A 15,295-nucleotide genomic window follows, 5' to 3' on the forward strand; every position below is an offset into this window, starting at 1 on the left:
TCTGATGTTGTATAAGTTCATTGAATATTTGGATATTAACCTCTTACCATATATATCATTTGCAAATATCTTCTCCCATTCAGTAGGCTGCCTTTTCTTATTGTTTATAGTTTCCTTTGCTCTGGAAAAGCTTTTTAGTTTGATGTAGTTCCATTTGTTTATTTTTGCTTTTGTTGCCCTTGCATGAGGAGATATACCAAATATATATATATATATATATATATATATACATATATATACATATACATGTATATTGTTAAGACCAGTGTCAAAAACATACTGCCTATGCTTCTTTCTAGGAGTTGTATGGTTTCAGGTCTTACATTTGAGTCTTTCATCCATTTTGAGAGGTTTTATTTTTTGTTTTGTTTTGTTTTTTTTGTATATGATATGAGAAAGTAGTCCAGTTTAATTCTTTTAAATGTAGTTATTCAGTTTCCCAACATCATTTATTGAAGAGGCTGTTTTTCCCATTGTATATTCTTGCTATTTTTGGTCATAGATTAATTGATCATGTAAGTGTGGGCTCATTTCTGGGCTCTCTATTCTGTTTCATTGATCTATGTGTCTGTTTTTGTGCCAGTATCATACCGTTTTGATTACTGTAGCTTTGTAGTATAGTTTTAAATCAGGGAGCTTTTACCTCTAGCCTTGTTCTTCTTTCTCAAGGTTGTATTGGCTATTCAAAATCTTTTGTAGTTACACATAAATTTTAGAATTATTTTTCCTAGTTCTGTGAAAAATGTCATTGGAATTTTTATAGGTATTGCATTGAACCTGTAGATTAACTTGGGTAGTATGTTCATTTTAGCAACATTAATTCTTCCAATCCATGAGCACAGTGTATCTTTCTGTGGGTTTGTGTCAAAATCAATTTCTTTCATCAGTGTCTTACAGTTTTCTGAGTAAAGGTCTTTTTACCTCCTTGGTTAGAATTATTCAGGGGTATGTTATTTTTTGATGCAAATGTAAGAGTAAATTGTTTTCTTAAATTCTCTTTCTGATAGTTTCTTTTTAATGTATAGAAATGCAACAAATTTGTGTATCTTAACTGTTCCTACAACTTTACTGAATTTATTTATGAGTTCTAATATTTTTTTGGCAGTGTCTTTAGAATGCTCTATAGTATTTTGTTATCTGCAAACAGTGACAGTTTTACATCTTCCTTTCCGTTTTGGATTCCTGTTATTTCTTTTCTTTGTCCGATTACTGTGACTAGGACTTCCAATACTATGTTGAATAAAAGTGATGAGAGTGGGCATTCTTTTCTTGTTTCTTATCTTAGAGGAAATGCTTTTAGCTTTTCACCATTGTGTTTGTTACCTGTGGACTTGTCATATAAAGCTTTTATTACATTGAGGTATGGTCCCTCTATACCACATTCTTGAAAATTTTGGTCATAAATGGATGTTGAATTTTGTCATAAGTGTTTTCTTCATCTATTATCACATGATTTTTATTTTTCAATTTTTTAATGTGAGGTGTTGCAATGATTGATTTGCATATATTGAACTATCCTTTCATCCTTGGGTAAATCCTCCTTGATTAGTGTTTATGGTCCTTTTAATGTATTGTTGAATTAAGTTTGCTAATATTTTGTCAATGATTTTTGCATTTATATTCTTCATTGATGTTGACCAGTAATTATCTTTTTTTTTATTTTGGTGATGTCTTTGTCTAGTTTAGGTGTCAGCATGTTGTTGTTCTCTTGGAACGACTTTGTAAGCATCCCTCCCTCTTGAATATTTTGGAGTAGTTTGAGAAGGATATGTATTAATTCTTCTCTAAATGTTTGGTAGAATTCACTTGTAAAGCTTTCTGGTCCTAAACTTCTTTTCCTCAGTTCTGGTTCAGTTCAATTACTCATAATTTGTCTGTTCATATTCTCTATTTCTTCAGACTTAGTCTTAGGATACTATACATTTCTAGGATTTTATTCATATCAATCAGGTTGTCCATTTTATTGACATGTAACTGTTTGTAGTAATCTCTTATGATCCTTTGTATTTCTGTGGTGTCAGCTGAAAGTTCTCTTTCATTTCTGATTTCATTTATTTTGGGACCTATCTCTCTTTTTCCTTTGACAGGTCTGCCAAAATTTACTAATTTTTTTTATCTTTTCAAAGAACCAGTTCTTAGTTTCATTGATCTTTTCTGTTATTTTTTATTTGTTTGTTTCTATTTTATTTATTCCTGCTTTGATGTTTATTATTTCTTTCTTTCTACTAACTTTGAGTTTTGTTTGTTCATCTTTTTCTAGTTTTTTGATTAGGTTGTTTATGTGAGACTTTTCTTGTTTCCTGAGATAGGTTTTTATCACTATAAAGTTCCCTATTAAAAATGATTTTGCTGAGTCCCATAGATTTTAGATAGTTGTGTTACCATTTTCATTTATCTCCAGATAATATTTGATATCCATCTTGTTTTTTTTGATGACCCATTTTTTGTTTAGTGCCATATTGTTTAGCCTTCATGTGTTTGTGTTTTTTGCATTTTTTCCTCTATAGTTGATTTCTAGTCTCATAGCATTGTGGTCAGAAAAGATGCTTGATATCATTTCAATCTTCTTGAATTTATTAAGATATATTTTGTGGCCTAGCATGTGATCTATCCTGGAGAATATTCCTGGTGCCCTTAATAAGAATGTATTCTGCTGCTTTGGAATGGAATGTTCTCCATATATCTATTAAGTACATGTATTAAGTACATCTAGTCTAATATGTCACTTAAGACCCTTGTTTCCTTACTGATTTTCTGTCTACGTGACCTATCCATTAATATAAGTGGGGTAGTAAAGTCCTCTACTATTATTGTGTTACTGTAAATTTCTCCATTTATGCTTACTAGTATCTTGTGCATGTATTTATGTGCTCCTATATTGGGTACCTTTATATTTACAATTACTATATCTTCTGCTTGATCTGTTCATCATTATATAATGTTCTTCTTTTTCTCTTGTTACAGTCTTTGTTGTAAAGTCTATTTTATCTGATATAAATATTGCTACCCCAGCTCTCTTTTCATTTCCATTTGTATGGTACACTTTTTTTCCATTCCTTAACTTATGGTCTGTGTTATAATTGAAGTGAGTCCCTTATGGCAATATATATATATATATGTATATATATATATATATATATATATATATATATATACATATATATATATATATATATGTATGTGGGTCTTGCTTTTTTTTTAATCCATTCAGCCACTCTTTTGATTGGAACATTCACTTCATTTATATTTACAGTAATTATTTATTGGTATGTTAATCTCTTTCTTGTTGTTTAGCTCCTTTCCCTTTGATTTGATGACTCTCTTTAGTGTTATGTGTGGATTCCTTTCTCTTTTTTTGTGTTTGCATATATTATATAGTTGTGGTTTGTGTTTACTATGAGGTGTGTATAAAACAATATGTACATTACATGATTAAATTAATGATCTTTTTACATTTGAATTCAATGTAACAACCATTCATTTTCACTCCCTGCAACCGGTTTAGTGTTTTTGACCTTATATTTTACAACTTTTTGTTTTGTGTATTCCTTAACTACTTATTGTGAATATAGATTATTTTACTAACTTTTTCTTTTAAAATTCCTACTAGCTTTGCAGGTGGGTTTGATCTACTACCTTTCCTGAATATTTGCCTTTAGTCATGAGATTTTTCTTTTCTAATTTTCATATTTCTAGTGGTCATCTTTTCTTTTCCACCTTGAGAAGTCCACTTAATATTTCTTGTAAAATCATTTTGGTGCTAAACTCTTTCATTTTCTGTTTGTCTATAAAACTCTTAATATCTTCTTCAAATCTGAATGATAGCATTTCTGAGTAGATAATTCTTGTTTGTAGGCTTTTTCCTCTTATTACTTTAAATATATTGTACCACACTTTCTGGTCTGCAAAGTCTCTGCTGAAATGTCAGCTGATTGTCTTATGGGAGTTCTCTTGTATGTAACTAATTGCTTTTCCTTGTTGCTTTTAAGATTTGCTCTTTGTCTGCATTTTTTGCCATTTTTATTATAATGTGTTTATTGTGGACTTCTTTTGAGTTGATCTTGTTTGGGAATCCCTGTGCTTCCTGGACCTGGATGGCTCTGTCCTTTCCCAGGTTAGGGAAGTTTTCAGCTGTTATGTCTTCATATAAGTTTTCTGCTTCTTTTTGTCTCTCTTCTCCTTTTGGGAGCTCTATAATGTGAATATTAGTTACACTTGATATTGTACCCAAGGTCCCTTTAAAAATCTTAATTAAAATTTTAATTTAATTTATTTTTCTTTTTTCTGTTCAGCATGGGTGATTTCCACTACTCTGTTTTCCAGTTCACTGATCCATTCCTCTGTATATCATCAAATCTACTTGACTCCTTTAAGGGTATTTATTTCAGTTATTGTATTCTTCAGCTGTTTGGTTCTTGTATATATTTTCTAACTCTGTTAAGCTTCTGTATGTCTGTGTTCATCCAGTCTTCTCATTGAGCATCTTTATGATCATTATCTTAAATTCCTTATTGGGTGGAATCTTTATCTCCATTTTCCCTAGTTCTTCTTTGTTTTTATCTTTTTCTTTTGTTTGGAGAATATTCTTCTGTTGTCTCATTTTGCTTAATTTTCTGTTTTTATTTCTATGTACTAAGTAGTTTGTTAATATTTCCTGATCTTGGAAAAATGGCCCTATGTTGGAGATGCTGTGGGGCCCAACAGTACACTCCTCTCTGGCCATCAGAGCTATATACTCTACGGGTGCCCCTGTGTGGGCTTCATGAGACCTTCTGTTGTAGTGGGGACAAGTACTGTGGCTGATTAGTAGGTGGAGCTGCCCTCTAACATATTTGGCTATCAGGCTCTGCTTCATACTGAAGCTGTCAGCAACTGGTACCTTGTGCAGCTGGCTGCCTGGCCTGAGGCATTTCAGGGCTGGTGCCTGTCCACTGGTTGGTGGTGCTGGGTCCTGGTAGTGGGGGCCCAGGTGGTAAGGCCCAGGACTGGAGCCAGCCTGCTAGTGGGTGGGGCTGAGTCCTTGGCCCACTATTAGTTGGGGCTTGGTCCTTACACTGTTGTTGCTCAGCTCAGGAGATTCTGGGATTTGTGCCAACTGGCAGGTGGGTAGGTGAGCCCCGAATGCCTATGAGCTACAGGGAGGATTCCAAAATTGTGCTTGTCAGCACCAGTGTGCTCGTAGTAGAATGGGCTCCCCAAATGGTTGCAGCCTACATCTGTATCTCCAGAGGGAATCCTAGTTGTCACCTGCCCCTAAAGGAGACTCTCTAAGATCAGCATTTGGGTCTGCCCTAGGCTCTTTTCAAATTACTGCCTCTACACTCGTCGTCAGAGTGAGTGAGATTTTGTGGGCATCCTTTAAGTGCATAGTCTCTGTTTCTTACAGCCATTTTCCTCTCTCATACACAAGCCACATTTACCTTTAAAGTCAGATATTTTGGGGGCTCATCTTTCCATTGAAGGGCCCCCAGGCTTTGGAGACCAATATGGGGATCAGACACTGCTCCTTGGTGGAGAACCCTTGAAATTGTGATTATTCTCCCATTTGGGGGTTGCCTACCTGGAGCTGTAGGTCTTGACTCTATTGCGTCTCCACCCATTATACCCATCTGGTTGTGGTTTCTTCCTTAAAGTTTTAGTTGCTGAAAATCTTTTCTTCAGGTTGTTCTCATTGATAGTTGCTCTGTAAATAGTTGTAATTTTGGTATGCTCATGGGAGAAGGTGAGCTCAGAGTTTTCATACTCTATCATCCTACCCACACCTCCCACTGTATACTTTAATAACTTTTGACTACCTATATTTTTGAAAATAATATGGCTTCCCCATTATTTGATGTACTACAGCCTTCACAGATATCTAGATTTTGTTGTGCAACTCTATTTTGAACTATTATATGTGTATGCAACATTATCACAATAATACACGTTTAAAAAACCACTCACAATTCCATCATTTAAGATTTGTCTAACATCACTTTTCTATAACTTCTATGGATTATCAACACACATATTTCAAATGCTGCAATTCATGATACATAAAATTTTATGTTTTACTATTTTATTTGTGTTTACATTATAATCATGTCTCATTGTTTCATATATTCTCTTTAATTCACCCTTTAAGCCATTGCATTACATTCCACTGAATTGATGTACTATTATTTGCTACACCACTACTATATTACTGAATAATTTTGGTTGCTTCAAACATCTTTTCCTATTGGCAAGAAAGCTGTAATAAATACCATTGTTCATTTTAGACTTACTTCATTATTTCAGGATGAATTGCCATGCATGGGATTACTAATTTGAAATCTATGCACATTTCCTATTTATTGTAAGAGATATTAATGCTCTAGCTTAAACCTGAAATCTTTTTTTTCCAATCTTACTTATAATTATGTAAATAAAAACAATATAATGCACTGAAACTTTAAAGTATCATAAGAAGCACATATAGAAGAATGAACAAAACAGTCAAGAACCTCCCTTATAAAAGTTAAATGTAGACAAGACAGGGTTAAAAGTAAAAAACACTAATCATTTAATAAATATGTATGGACCAGATACTGCTAATTAATTTTAATCTTATAAGTTACTTTTTTATGTCAAGAAAATTATTTTTCAATTATATTCTAAGTGGTTAATAGAAAGGCTATATTTCAATTTTTTACTATGATTCAGAATATCTTTCTTAACATTGTTAGTAGTGTAATTTTTTCCTGTTGATTTTCATGGAAGTTTTCAAGTAGATTGTTACATAATTTACAAATAATGAGAGCTTTGCACTCCACTTTGTCTTAGATATTTATACATGTTAAGACTGTCTTGCAAAAGATAAAATAAACAGGTGTTTTAAGAAATTTTGAAGTGCTGACTCAATGTTTAAATTACTTCACATAACCCACAAAGCAAACCGATAATCACAATACTGCTAACTGAAAGCTTAAAAAGGGAATGGAAAGAATAAAGTTTCATTTTTGCTTTACAGAAATATGAGGTCAAAAGTTATATACTCACAAATGCCAAATATGAAGGAAAAAATTGGGAGAAGTGCTGTTTTCATAACTTCTAAAATTAAAAATAAACCCAACCTTCATGTGCAGTATAAATCTTGAACTAAACGTACGTTAAGGTTAAAGTGATTTGAACCATGTATGGTGAATATGGGAACTTTCTTTGTAAAACTCTCAATATAAAGTTATAGACTATGACAAACATGGAACAAGAAAATATATATCTTTGACACTGAAAATATTTAGATCAATAATTGTAGAATAGGAAGAATCATATTGCTATGTAGTGAAATGGTTTTTCAATTAGCTCACAATATACTTTCAAAAAACATTTTTGCATGACTATATAGGATCACCCTAATCATACTATAAATTAATAACAAAATAAAATGTACATGATAAAACATATTTTAGTCTCCAAAATATGTACTATATATATTTTTAAATTTCTGTTTTATATTAATAAAAATGGTTTTATTGAATCTAAAACAAGTATCCAAATATGTGCTTAAAATATTTATGGTTACCCCAAAATAAAGTGCCTAGAGAAGAAATTGGAAACTCAGGTGACTATGAATCCATTCTACTGAATTCATATATATGTGCTACAACAGCTTAAGCAGTCAGAAATGTCAATTAAAAATTTTAAATGTTTCAAAGAGTAAATTTTAAATCATAATTAAATACAAGTATTTTGAAAAAATTAATATTGACATTAAAATGCAGTATTACACATAATTCCAACTGCTTCCTAAACTGTTTACCTAAAATATTTGAAATGCTATGATTTTGTGGTGCAGGGAAATTTTATTTAATTCTCTGCCTATACTGTGTTGACAATTTCTCACTTTGTTCTAATGTGAGTCTAGCCCCAGTTACAAAGTACTATTAATATTATCAAGTAATACTTCCTGGAAGTACAGAATTAAGCTCTGACACAGAGTAATTTTAGCTTATTCTGTGCTGTGCAATTTCTCTAAGTATTTTTATTTCTTTGTTTGTAAAATACTTTTTGAATACTCTGCTAACAAAATAATTTTAATCATTTTATGGAGTCATATGATATAAACAACATTAAAAATGTCTTCCATTCCTTTCCCTTATATCTTAAGAATTAGAGCCATTCTTTGTGATCTTTATTCAGCTAAAAGTTACTTTTTAAGATAATTTCAAATAACATGGGGATTTGAGTTAATGAATATAACGAGTAATTCAAAATGTCAAGTCTGTCTTGCTACATAATAGCTACCATTTCCTGAACTTACTACATACCTATGGTGGAATTTATTAGCTATTGTGGAATGCAAGTTATTTAACAAATATTTACTGTCTACTATGTTCAGAGCACTGTGTAATTCAGCAGTAAATAGAGGAGTAGATACAGTCCTTGCTTGGAGCCTATGACAAGAAGGATCTGACTCCAAGTTTATCTGTAATGTCTAGAGATAGGATTTTAAGTATTATTCTATACTGATGTAAACAATGACACACCACTGTGCAATGGGAATGAGTGAATCATTAAGTTGAGAGCTAGGAGAGAATTCATCCAACTGTAAAAAACAAATCAATTCTTTGGGGTCACAAAAATGGCACAAAATTTGTATAACTCACAATAAACATTTCTGAATTTCTACAAATATTGTTCCCTTTCATATTTCTAGCCCCATGTGGACCTATGTAACAACAGACAGTTTGGACAGTACTAAAGGTTGGAGATAGTCTTCTGCCTTTTACAAATAGCAGCAAAAATCTAGAAGATAATGTGAATATTTGGTATTTGGTAGGGAAAGACCTGCAAAGACAAGAAAGCCTGGCAAATTCAAGGAACAGAGGGGAGACGGGTGTGCCTGGAATTGAGTGAGTAAAAGTGATTGGAGCAAGAAAATGGAGGTGATATCAGAGGGGAGAGTGAAAGGGGCTGATCATGGAGCCTTGTGGGCACCTGAAATAAATTTGTTTTTTTTTTCCCCCAACTTTATTGTGGTACTATTGACAAATAAAAATTGTATATATTTAAAGTGCACAACTTGATGATTTGATATAAGTATACATTGTGAAATGATTACCTACAATCAAACTAATAAGCATATCCATCACCTCACATAGTTATCAATCTGTGTATGTGTGTGTGTGTGTGTGTGTGTGTGTTTGTGGTGAGAACACTTGAGATTTACCCTCTTAGCTAATTTCAAGTAAATGATGCATTATTAGCTATAGTCACCATGCTGCTCCATCTTGTAACTGAAATACATCTTATAAATGAAAGTTTTACCTTTTGACAAACATCCCCCATTTCTCCACCCCTCAGCCCCTGGTAACCACTATTCTACTCTCTGTTACTATGAGTCTAACTTTTTCCCATTCTTCATATAAGCAAGATAATGCAATATTTGTCTTTTTGTGTCTGGCTTATTTTCCTAAGCATAATGTTCTCTAAATTCATCCATAGCCTCACAAATGGCAGAATTTCCTTCTTCTTTTAAGGTGAATAATATACCATTGTATATATATGTATATGTATACATCACACTTTCTTTATCTACTCATCTTGTTGACACAGCTTGTTTCCATACCTTGGTTACTGTGAATAATGCTGTAACGAACATGGGAGTGCAGATACCTCTTTGAGATAGTGTTCCCCACCCCGTTTGGATACATACCAAGAAGTGGGATTGTTTGATAGGAACCTTGGCAGACATTGAAGCGTTTTAGACAGTGCAGTTATATGATCTGATGCATGATTTTACAGGATCATTCTGCATGCAGAACTGACAGTAGGCTGGAAGGATGAGGTAAGGGAGGAAACAAGGGAACGAATGTGGAGGATATTCTAATATGAAGGTGAGATGTGATGGTACCTTTGGCTAGGACTGTAGCAGTGGAAGGGGAAAAAAGTGGGTGCCAACAGGATTTGGCTTTATCCTTAGGTTTTATTTACTAAATAAATGGGACGATGGAGTTGCCCTTATTTTGAATGGAAAAAGAGAAGCAGGGGTGTAGGTTCATGAAGGAAGATCAGTAGCTCAAGTTTAAGTATGTTGAATTTGGCATCTGAGAGGAGAGGTCAAGTAGGAACCTTAGTATGCAACTCTCAAGTGCTTCCTCTCCTCACTTCTCTGAGCCTATAGGTCTGTATATTGGATATTTCAAAGCTGACCAAAGATATTCAGTGATTTTGACATTTGGGTTTTCTTCTTATTCTGGATCACACTGCTTATTGGTAAATTACCACCTGGACGCCACAGTTATTTCTATTATCTTATTATTCCCAGGCTTAAGCCAATATTCTCTTAAGTGTAAAGGGTCATTATTGTTCTCTGTTTTGTGGGCTTCAATTTAAAGGAACCATTTCTAATTGATAATTACACGTTGTCCTTTACCTGACAAAATTTAAGCATTTTAAAGGAAAAATCGTATTTTCAACTTTTAATTCCAAAAGTTCAATGGCATACATACAGAAAAGGCAAAATATACACTTGAAAAATTGAAGAAATATTCTGTGTGAGTAATGTGATATAGTTATACAAGTGAGGTGAGAAAGGCACAGTTCCAGATTTCAAGGACAATAAAGTTGAAACAGAGGAATATTCAACAAAGGAAGAAACATTTTAAAATAAAATAAAAATGAATGAAAGGAGCAAATATTGCTCCATGGGAGATGTGTAGCATAGAATAAGAAATGAATTGACATTAAATACCAAGAGATTATAAACTACTGAATAGAAGAGTCACAAAGTTCAATTCTGATCAATTGAAGGAGTTTAGTCACAAATCTACATTATGTAAATATAATTTATCTCTTTGAACAAGTAACTTTCTTCTCACTCTCTCATATAACATCTTTTCTTTTATGAAACAAAACTATATTGCAAATGAAATTGGATCATACTTTGTACTTACTAGACTTGGTTAAATTACTTTCAGTTAACTAGTGTTAATATATCTGTTTCTATGGAAATAATGATAACTATGATTCTTCAGTAGGTGGTTGTAAATGAAGCTGGTCAGATTTAAGAACAAATCATTTTGTGACAAATGAACAGACAAAAATTTGACAAAGTAAAAGGAACCCAATGATTTCTGGTTTTTTCCCTTCCTTTTCTTTTCCTTTTTTTTTGGATAAATGATGAAATGCTTTCTTTACTCAGAGCTGTGAGCTTGGTTTTCTATATTAATTGTGAAGACCCTTTACTGTACTTCCTTGAATGCTCTTCCATACAGCTTTCACCTTTGCCTTTTAACACTATCCTTTCTAGTTCTAGTTTAAAGCACTGGCTTTTGCTTGTTCCCTTTGATGTAAAGAACTAGTCAGTAGCCCAATGGAATTATCCTTTTTCTTTTCTTTTTTCTTTTTTCTTTTTTTCTGAGCTCTAAGAACTTTAGGTGCTGTTTATAGTTTTTCTTACTGTCCTCAGCTTTCAGAAGAATATATATATTTAACACTGCATTCTTCCATACGTAACAATATACAGTGTACTGAAACATATCCTCTACAAGGTTGACTAATTCTGCTTTCCATTCTCTTTCATACCACAATAACTAAATATTCAATGTTTTTATCTTGTCCAAAGGAACTTTGAGAGTATTCATTTGAACAATCAGATTTTGTTATTGTTGTGAACCCAGTCACAACAGCAGCTTACACTCTTCAGGGAACACTCTTAAAAATCACCTTCTGTAAAGTAAGGGCAGAGCTTCTTCTGTTATTGCTATTTTGTTTCTCTGTTCCTTGGCAATTGTTTTTGATTTTCATTTTCTCTCTTTAGGTTTTTACTTTCCCCAAAGATTATGAAGCTGCATGGAAAGCTTAACTTTCTCATGCATAAATAAATAATATATGAAAATGGTGTTTATAATAATATATTATATAAAAATATACATTTATATATAAAATATATTGTATATATATAATTTTTTTATATTCCCATATAGAAAGTATATCCAGGTGAAGTCACTATAAATAAATGAGTGCCTGGGAAGCTCAATGTATATCAAATCCCCTAAGAAGAAGATTTCTACCCAAAGATTTATGCTGAAACTCCTATTTTAAAAAATGTCTCCTTCCAATTAGAAAACAAAATTACCTGATGATATTACCTTTTATTTATATCTATATTTTCTTATTTTTTACTTAAAAATCATACATATAGAATTGAACTAAATAATACTCATGGAGATCTTGGGCAAGGAATAATGAAGTACCAGAATGCAATACTTTCAGTAATGTCCTATTGGTTGATTACTGTTGTATAAACATGATATAGCTATAGTTTCATTAAATGCATATTATACTGAGATCCCTATTCATTTGCTCGAGCACCACAAAGTCCATACGAACCAACCCCTACTCTGAAGTTTATAATCTAGTGAAGAAGCACATTAAAATGAGAAATAGAGAATATAGAAATAAAAAGCATGCTAATTGGATGTAGAAAATAAGTATAAAAATCACTAGAAAGAGATTTGGGGTTGAAGAATAGTTAGAGAGGTTGGGACATGTGGAAGATGTTGAGAATGGAACCTATGGATAAGCAGAGGCTGGCAGAGAGGTCTCTGCCTCTCTGATGTAGTAAAACTAATGTGAAATGAGTGTGGTGGTTAAGGGTTGAGGAGATAAAGAGGTTTCCAATTTGCATAAAGAATTAGTAATGAAGAAAAGTAGAAAATTGTTATATTATTAAAAGTGTGATCAAAGAGTGGGTGATCTTAAAATGTACTTGAAGGGATAGCCATAAAGGAACAAACTATGAAAACTAATGGTGATCATATTGAAGGAACATTTAAACGTAGGTGTGCACAAGACAGACTGACAGAGAGTAACTTCAGGTGGAAGATCAGGTATGGGGAAAACGACGTTAATTTAGAGGTGAAGGTAGTCTAGACCATGTAGGTATAGAGAGAGAAGTTAAAATGCCAGCAGTCATTAACAGAGAAAAGCAAGATTTGGGGGGCTCAATCAATGTGGTTGCTTTCCCACAGCCTTCCATGGCAGGTGCAGAACCTCTGTGTGAAGCACCTTCAACCACACATCCACTCTGAAAACTTAGAATGTAAGCTCCAAGAAACTAAGGTCTAGCCTGTAGTGTGTGTGTGTGTGTGTGTGTGTGTGTGTGTGTGCATGTGTGTGTGTGTGTGTTTTAACTGCTACACTGCCAGTGCCTAATACAGAGCTTCACAACATGAGTTTAATAAATATTTCTTGAATATTTACTATTTTAAAATATATCTTAAAGTCCACCTTTCTTTTGAAGCTTTCCCTACCTCTTTCAGTTAGTAAAACTTAAGGTGGAAGACATAGATTTTTGGAATCAAGTAGACCTGTATTCAACTACTGACTACTTAACTTTTCTGATTTTCAGTTTTCACATTTGTAAAACAGAGAATACTATTCATCTTGCAGTGTTATTATAAGGTTTAGAGATTATCAATGTAAAGTACCTAGCTTACATTCAGGTACATATTAGTTACCCAATCCACGTAGCTATTAACCAGGAGCAGGTGTCACTCAATCATCCTCTTTTCCCTTTGATCAAATCTTGTATATTTCTGATTTATAACATTTATCACTTTGCACTAGAGCTAATATGTCTATCTTCTCTCCCGCAGTACATCAACATTTTAGTACGTCAAATACCAATCTTTTTAATGTGCCTAAGAAGTGTCTCTCTCAAAATTCAGCATAAGCCTTTTCTCAGTCAAGTTGTTTTGACCTACTCAACTGGACTTCAGTTCTTTCTCTTCATGTCGTTTCCTCCTGTATCTTAAAAGTACTTAGGTTTATGTTTGTCTTCACTTCTGGAGTATGAGCTCCATAAAGACTGGGGTGTTACTTTCTATTCATACATCCTGGGGACCTGGTAAACTACCCTGGGCATACACACTCATTATATGAAAGAGGAGATGAGTACAAAAATTATACAGAGGATATCTTCTACAGAACCTATTCTCAGAAAGAGAGGAGGGGCTAGTGAAACAAAGAAATTAAATGCAGACAGAGTTTAGGAACTCTGTCCTGCAGAGAGTTTTGATTAAGCAATCCAAGGTGCCATGAGAGTTTAGAGAAGCAGGCCTTACTCATGTTTCTTTATACACTTGCTTTGACATTGAAAATAGTGGCCACTGTATTTTATTTGAGAATTGGTCTGTGTGCTTGTTACTCATTCCTGATTCCAAGAACCAGCCATCACAGGATCTCATTTTGTCAATCAGAGCACTCACTAATCTCCCACAATGTGCAGAGCAAAAAGTTGGTAAAAATGATCATTAGACATGAAGATACTGGTCTCTTCTGAGATCGGCAATCTAATTAGACAGACAAGAAGAATGAAATGAATGTACCCAGTCAATTTCATATCATTCTCAGATAAAGTTGACACCACTTTGGTGATATCAGCACATCAAGGTATAAAGCTTGGATATGGAAATTCAGCCAAAACAGTGAAAAATAAAATCTTTCAATTGTCATTTGGTGTCTTGTAGAATAAACAAATTAATGCATTTTGTGTTCATTTCAACTAGTTGCTGTGGGCTTAGCCACAATGAGTATGAATATATGTGTATATCTCTATATATGTATATATATAGAGATATACACATATATATAGTAAGCTTTTTTTCTTTACTCCTTGAATCTAAACTTATTAATCTACTTAAATTAAAGGGGAGATATCTAACTAAGCATTGCAGGGCATTTATAAAATTCAAAAATCTATTCATGTGTTTGAAGAAAACCATTGATTTTTTTCCAGGAAAGTATGATGCTCTTGTGCATATTATATTAAATCCAAATCTTAATTTCCAATATAGGAAATAAAGTACTTTGCCTATTAAAAATTATATAATATCTATACTTTCAAAATATGGCCTCTGGTAGATAATAGGATAAGTAGGGCAATATTTCAATATTTATTGATCCATGTCTAATGAAAAAGAGAGCACATTATTTTATTTTTAAATGGATGGTATTGGTAAAATGTAGCTATTTTAGTGCCCTAATACCAACATAAATCTTACAGTTTTCATTAATCTTTAAGATTGGTTTATAAACATTGAGGGGAAAATATTTTTCAGTATTACATTACATTCACTTTTTAGTATATATAATTTATTTTGATACACTGTTTTTTAGTGTTATTGTTGGAGAACTCAACGTCACTGAAAAGCACATTTAGCAAAATGTAAAATTAGTTTTAGCTTGTAACCTTTTAAAAAACAATGTAAATTAGATAGCTATAAATGCGTGCCTAAAGAAAACAACAAAATGTATATGTAAAATCAAA

At 32.8% G+C, this 15,295-nt stretch overlaps 1 protein-coding gene across 1 annotated transcript in view; it reads right to left on the reverse strand.

Annotated features, from left to right (window-relative positions):
- Window positions 1–15,295, reverse strand: part of MMP16 (matrix metallopeptidase 16) — a 343,904-nt gene that overhangs the window by 95,332 nt on the left and 233,277 nt on the right. The gene's annotated exons all lie outside the window — the stretch shown is intronic.

Source organism: Phocoena phocoena, chromosome 17 (assembly GCF_963924675.1).
Source record: "Phocoena phocoena chromosome 17, mPhoPho1.1, whole genome shotgun sequence".
In the NCBI taxonomy this organism is placed as follows: domain Eukaryota; kingdom Metazoa; phylum Chordata; class Mammalia; order Artiodactyla; family Phocoenidae; genus Phocoena; species Phocoena phocoena.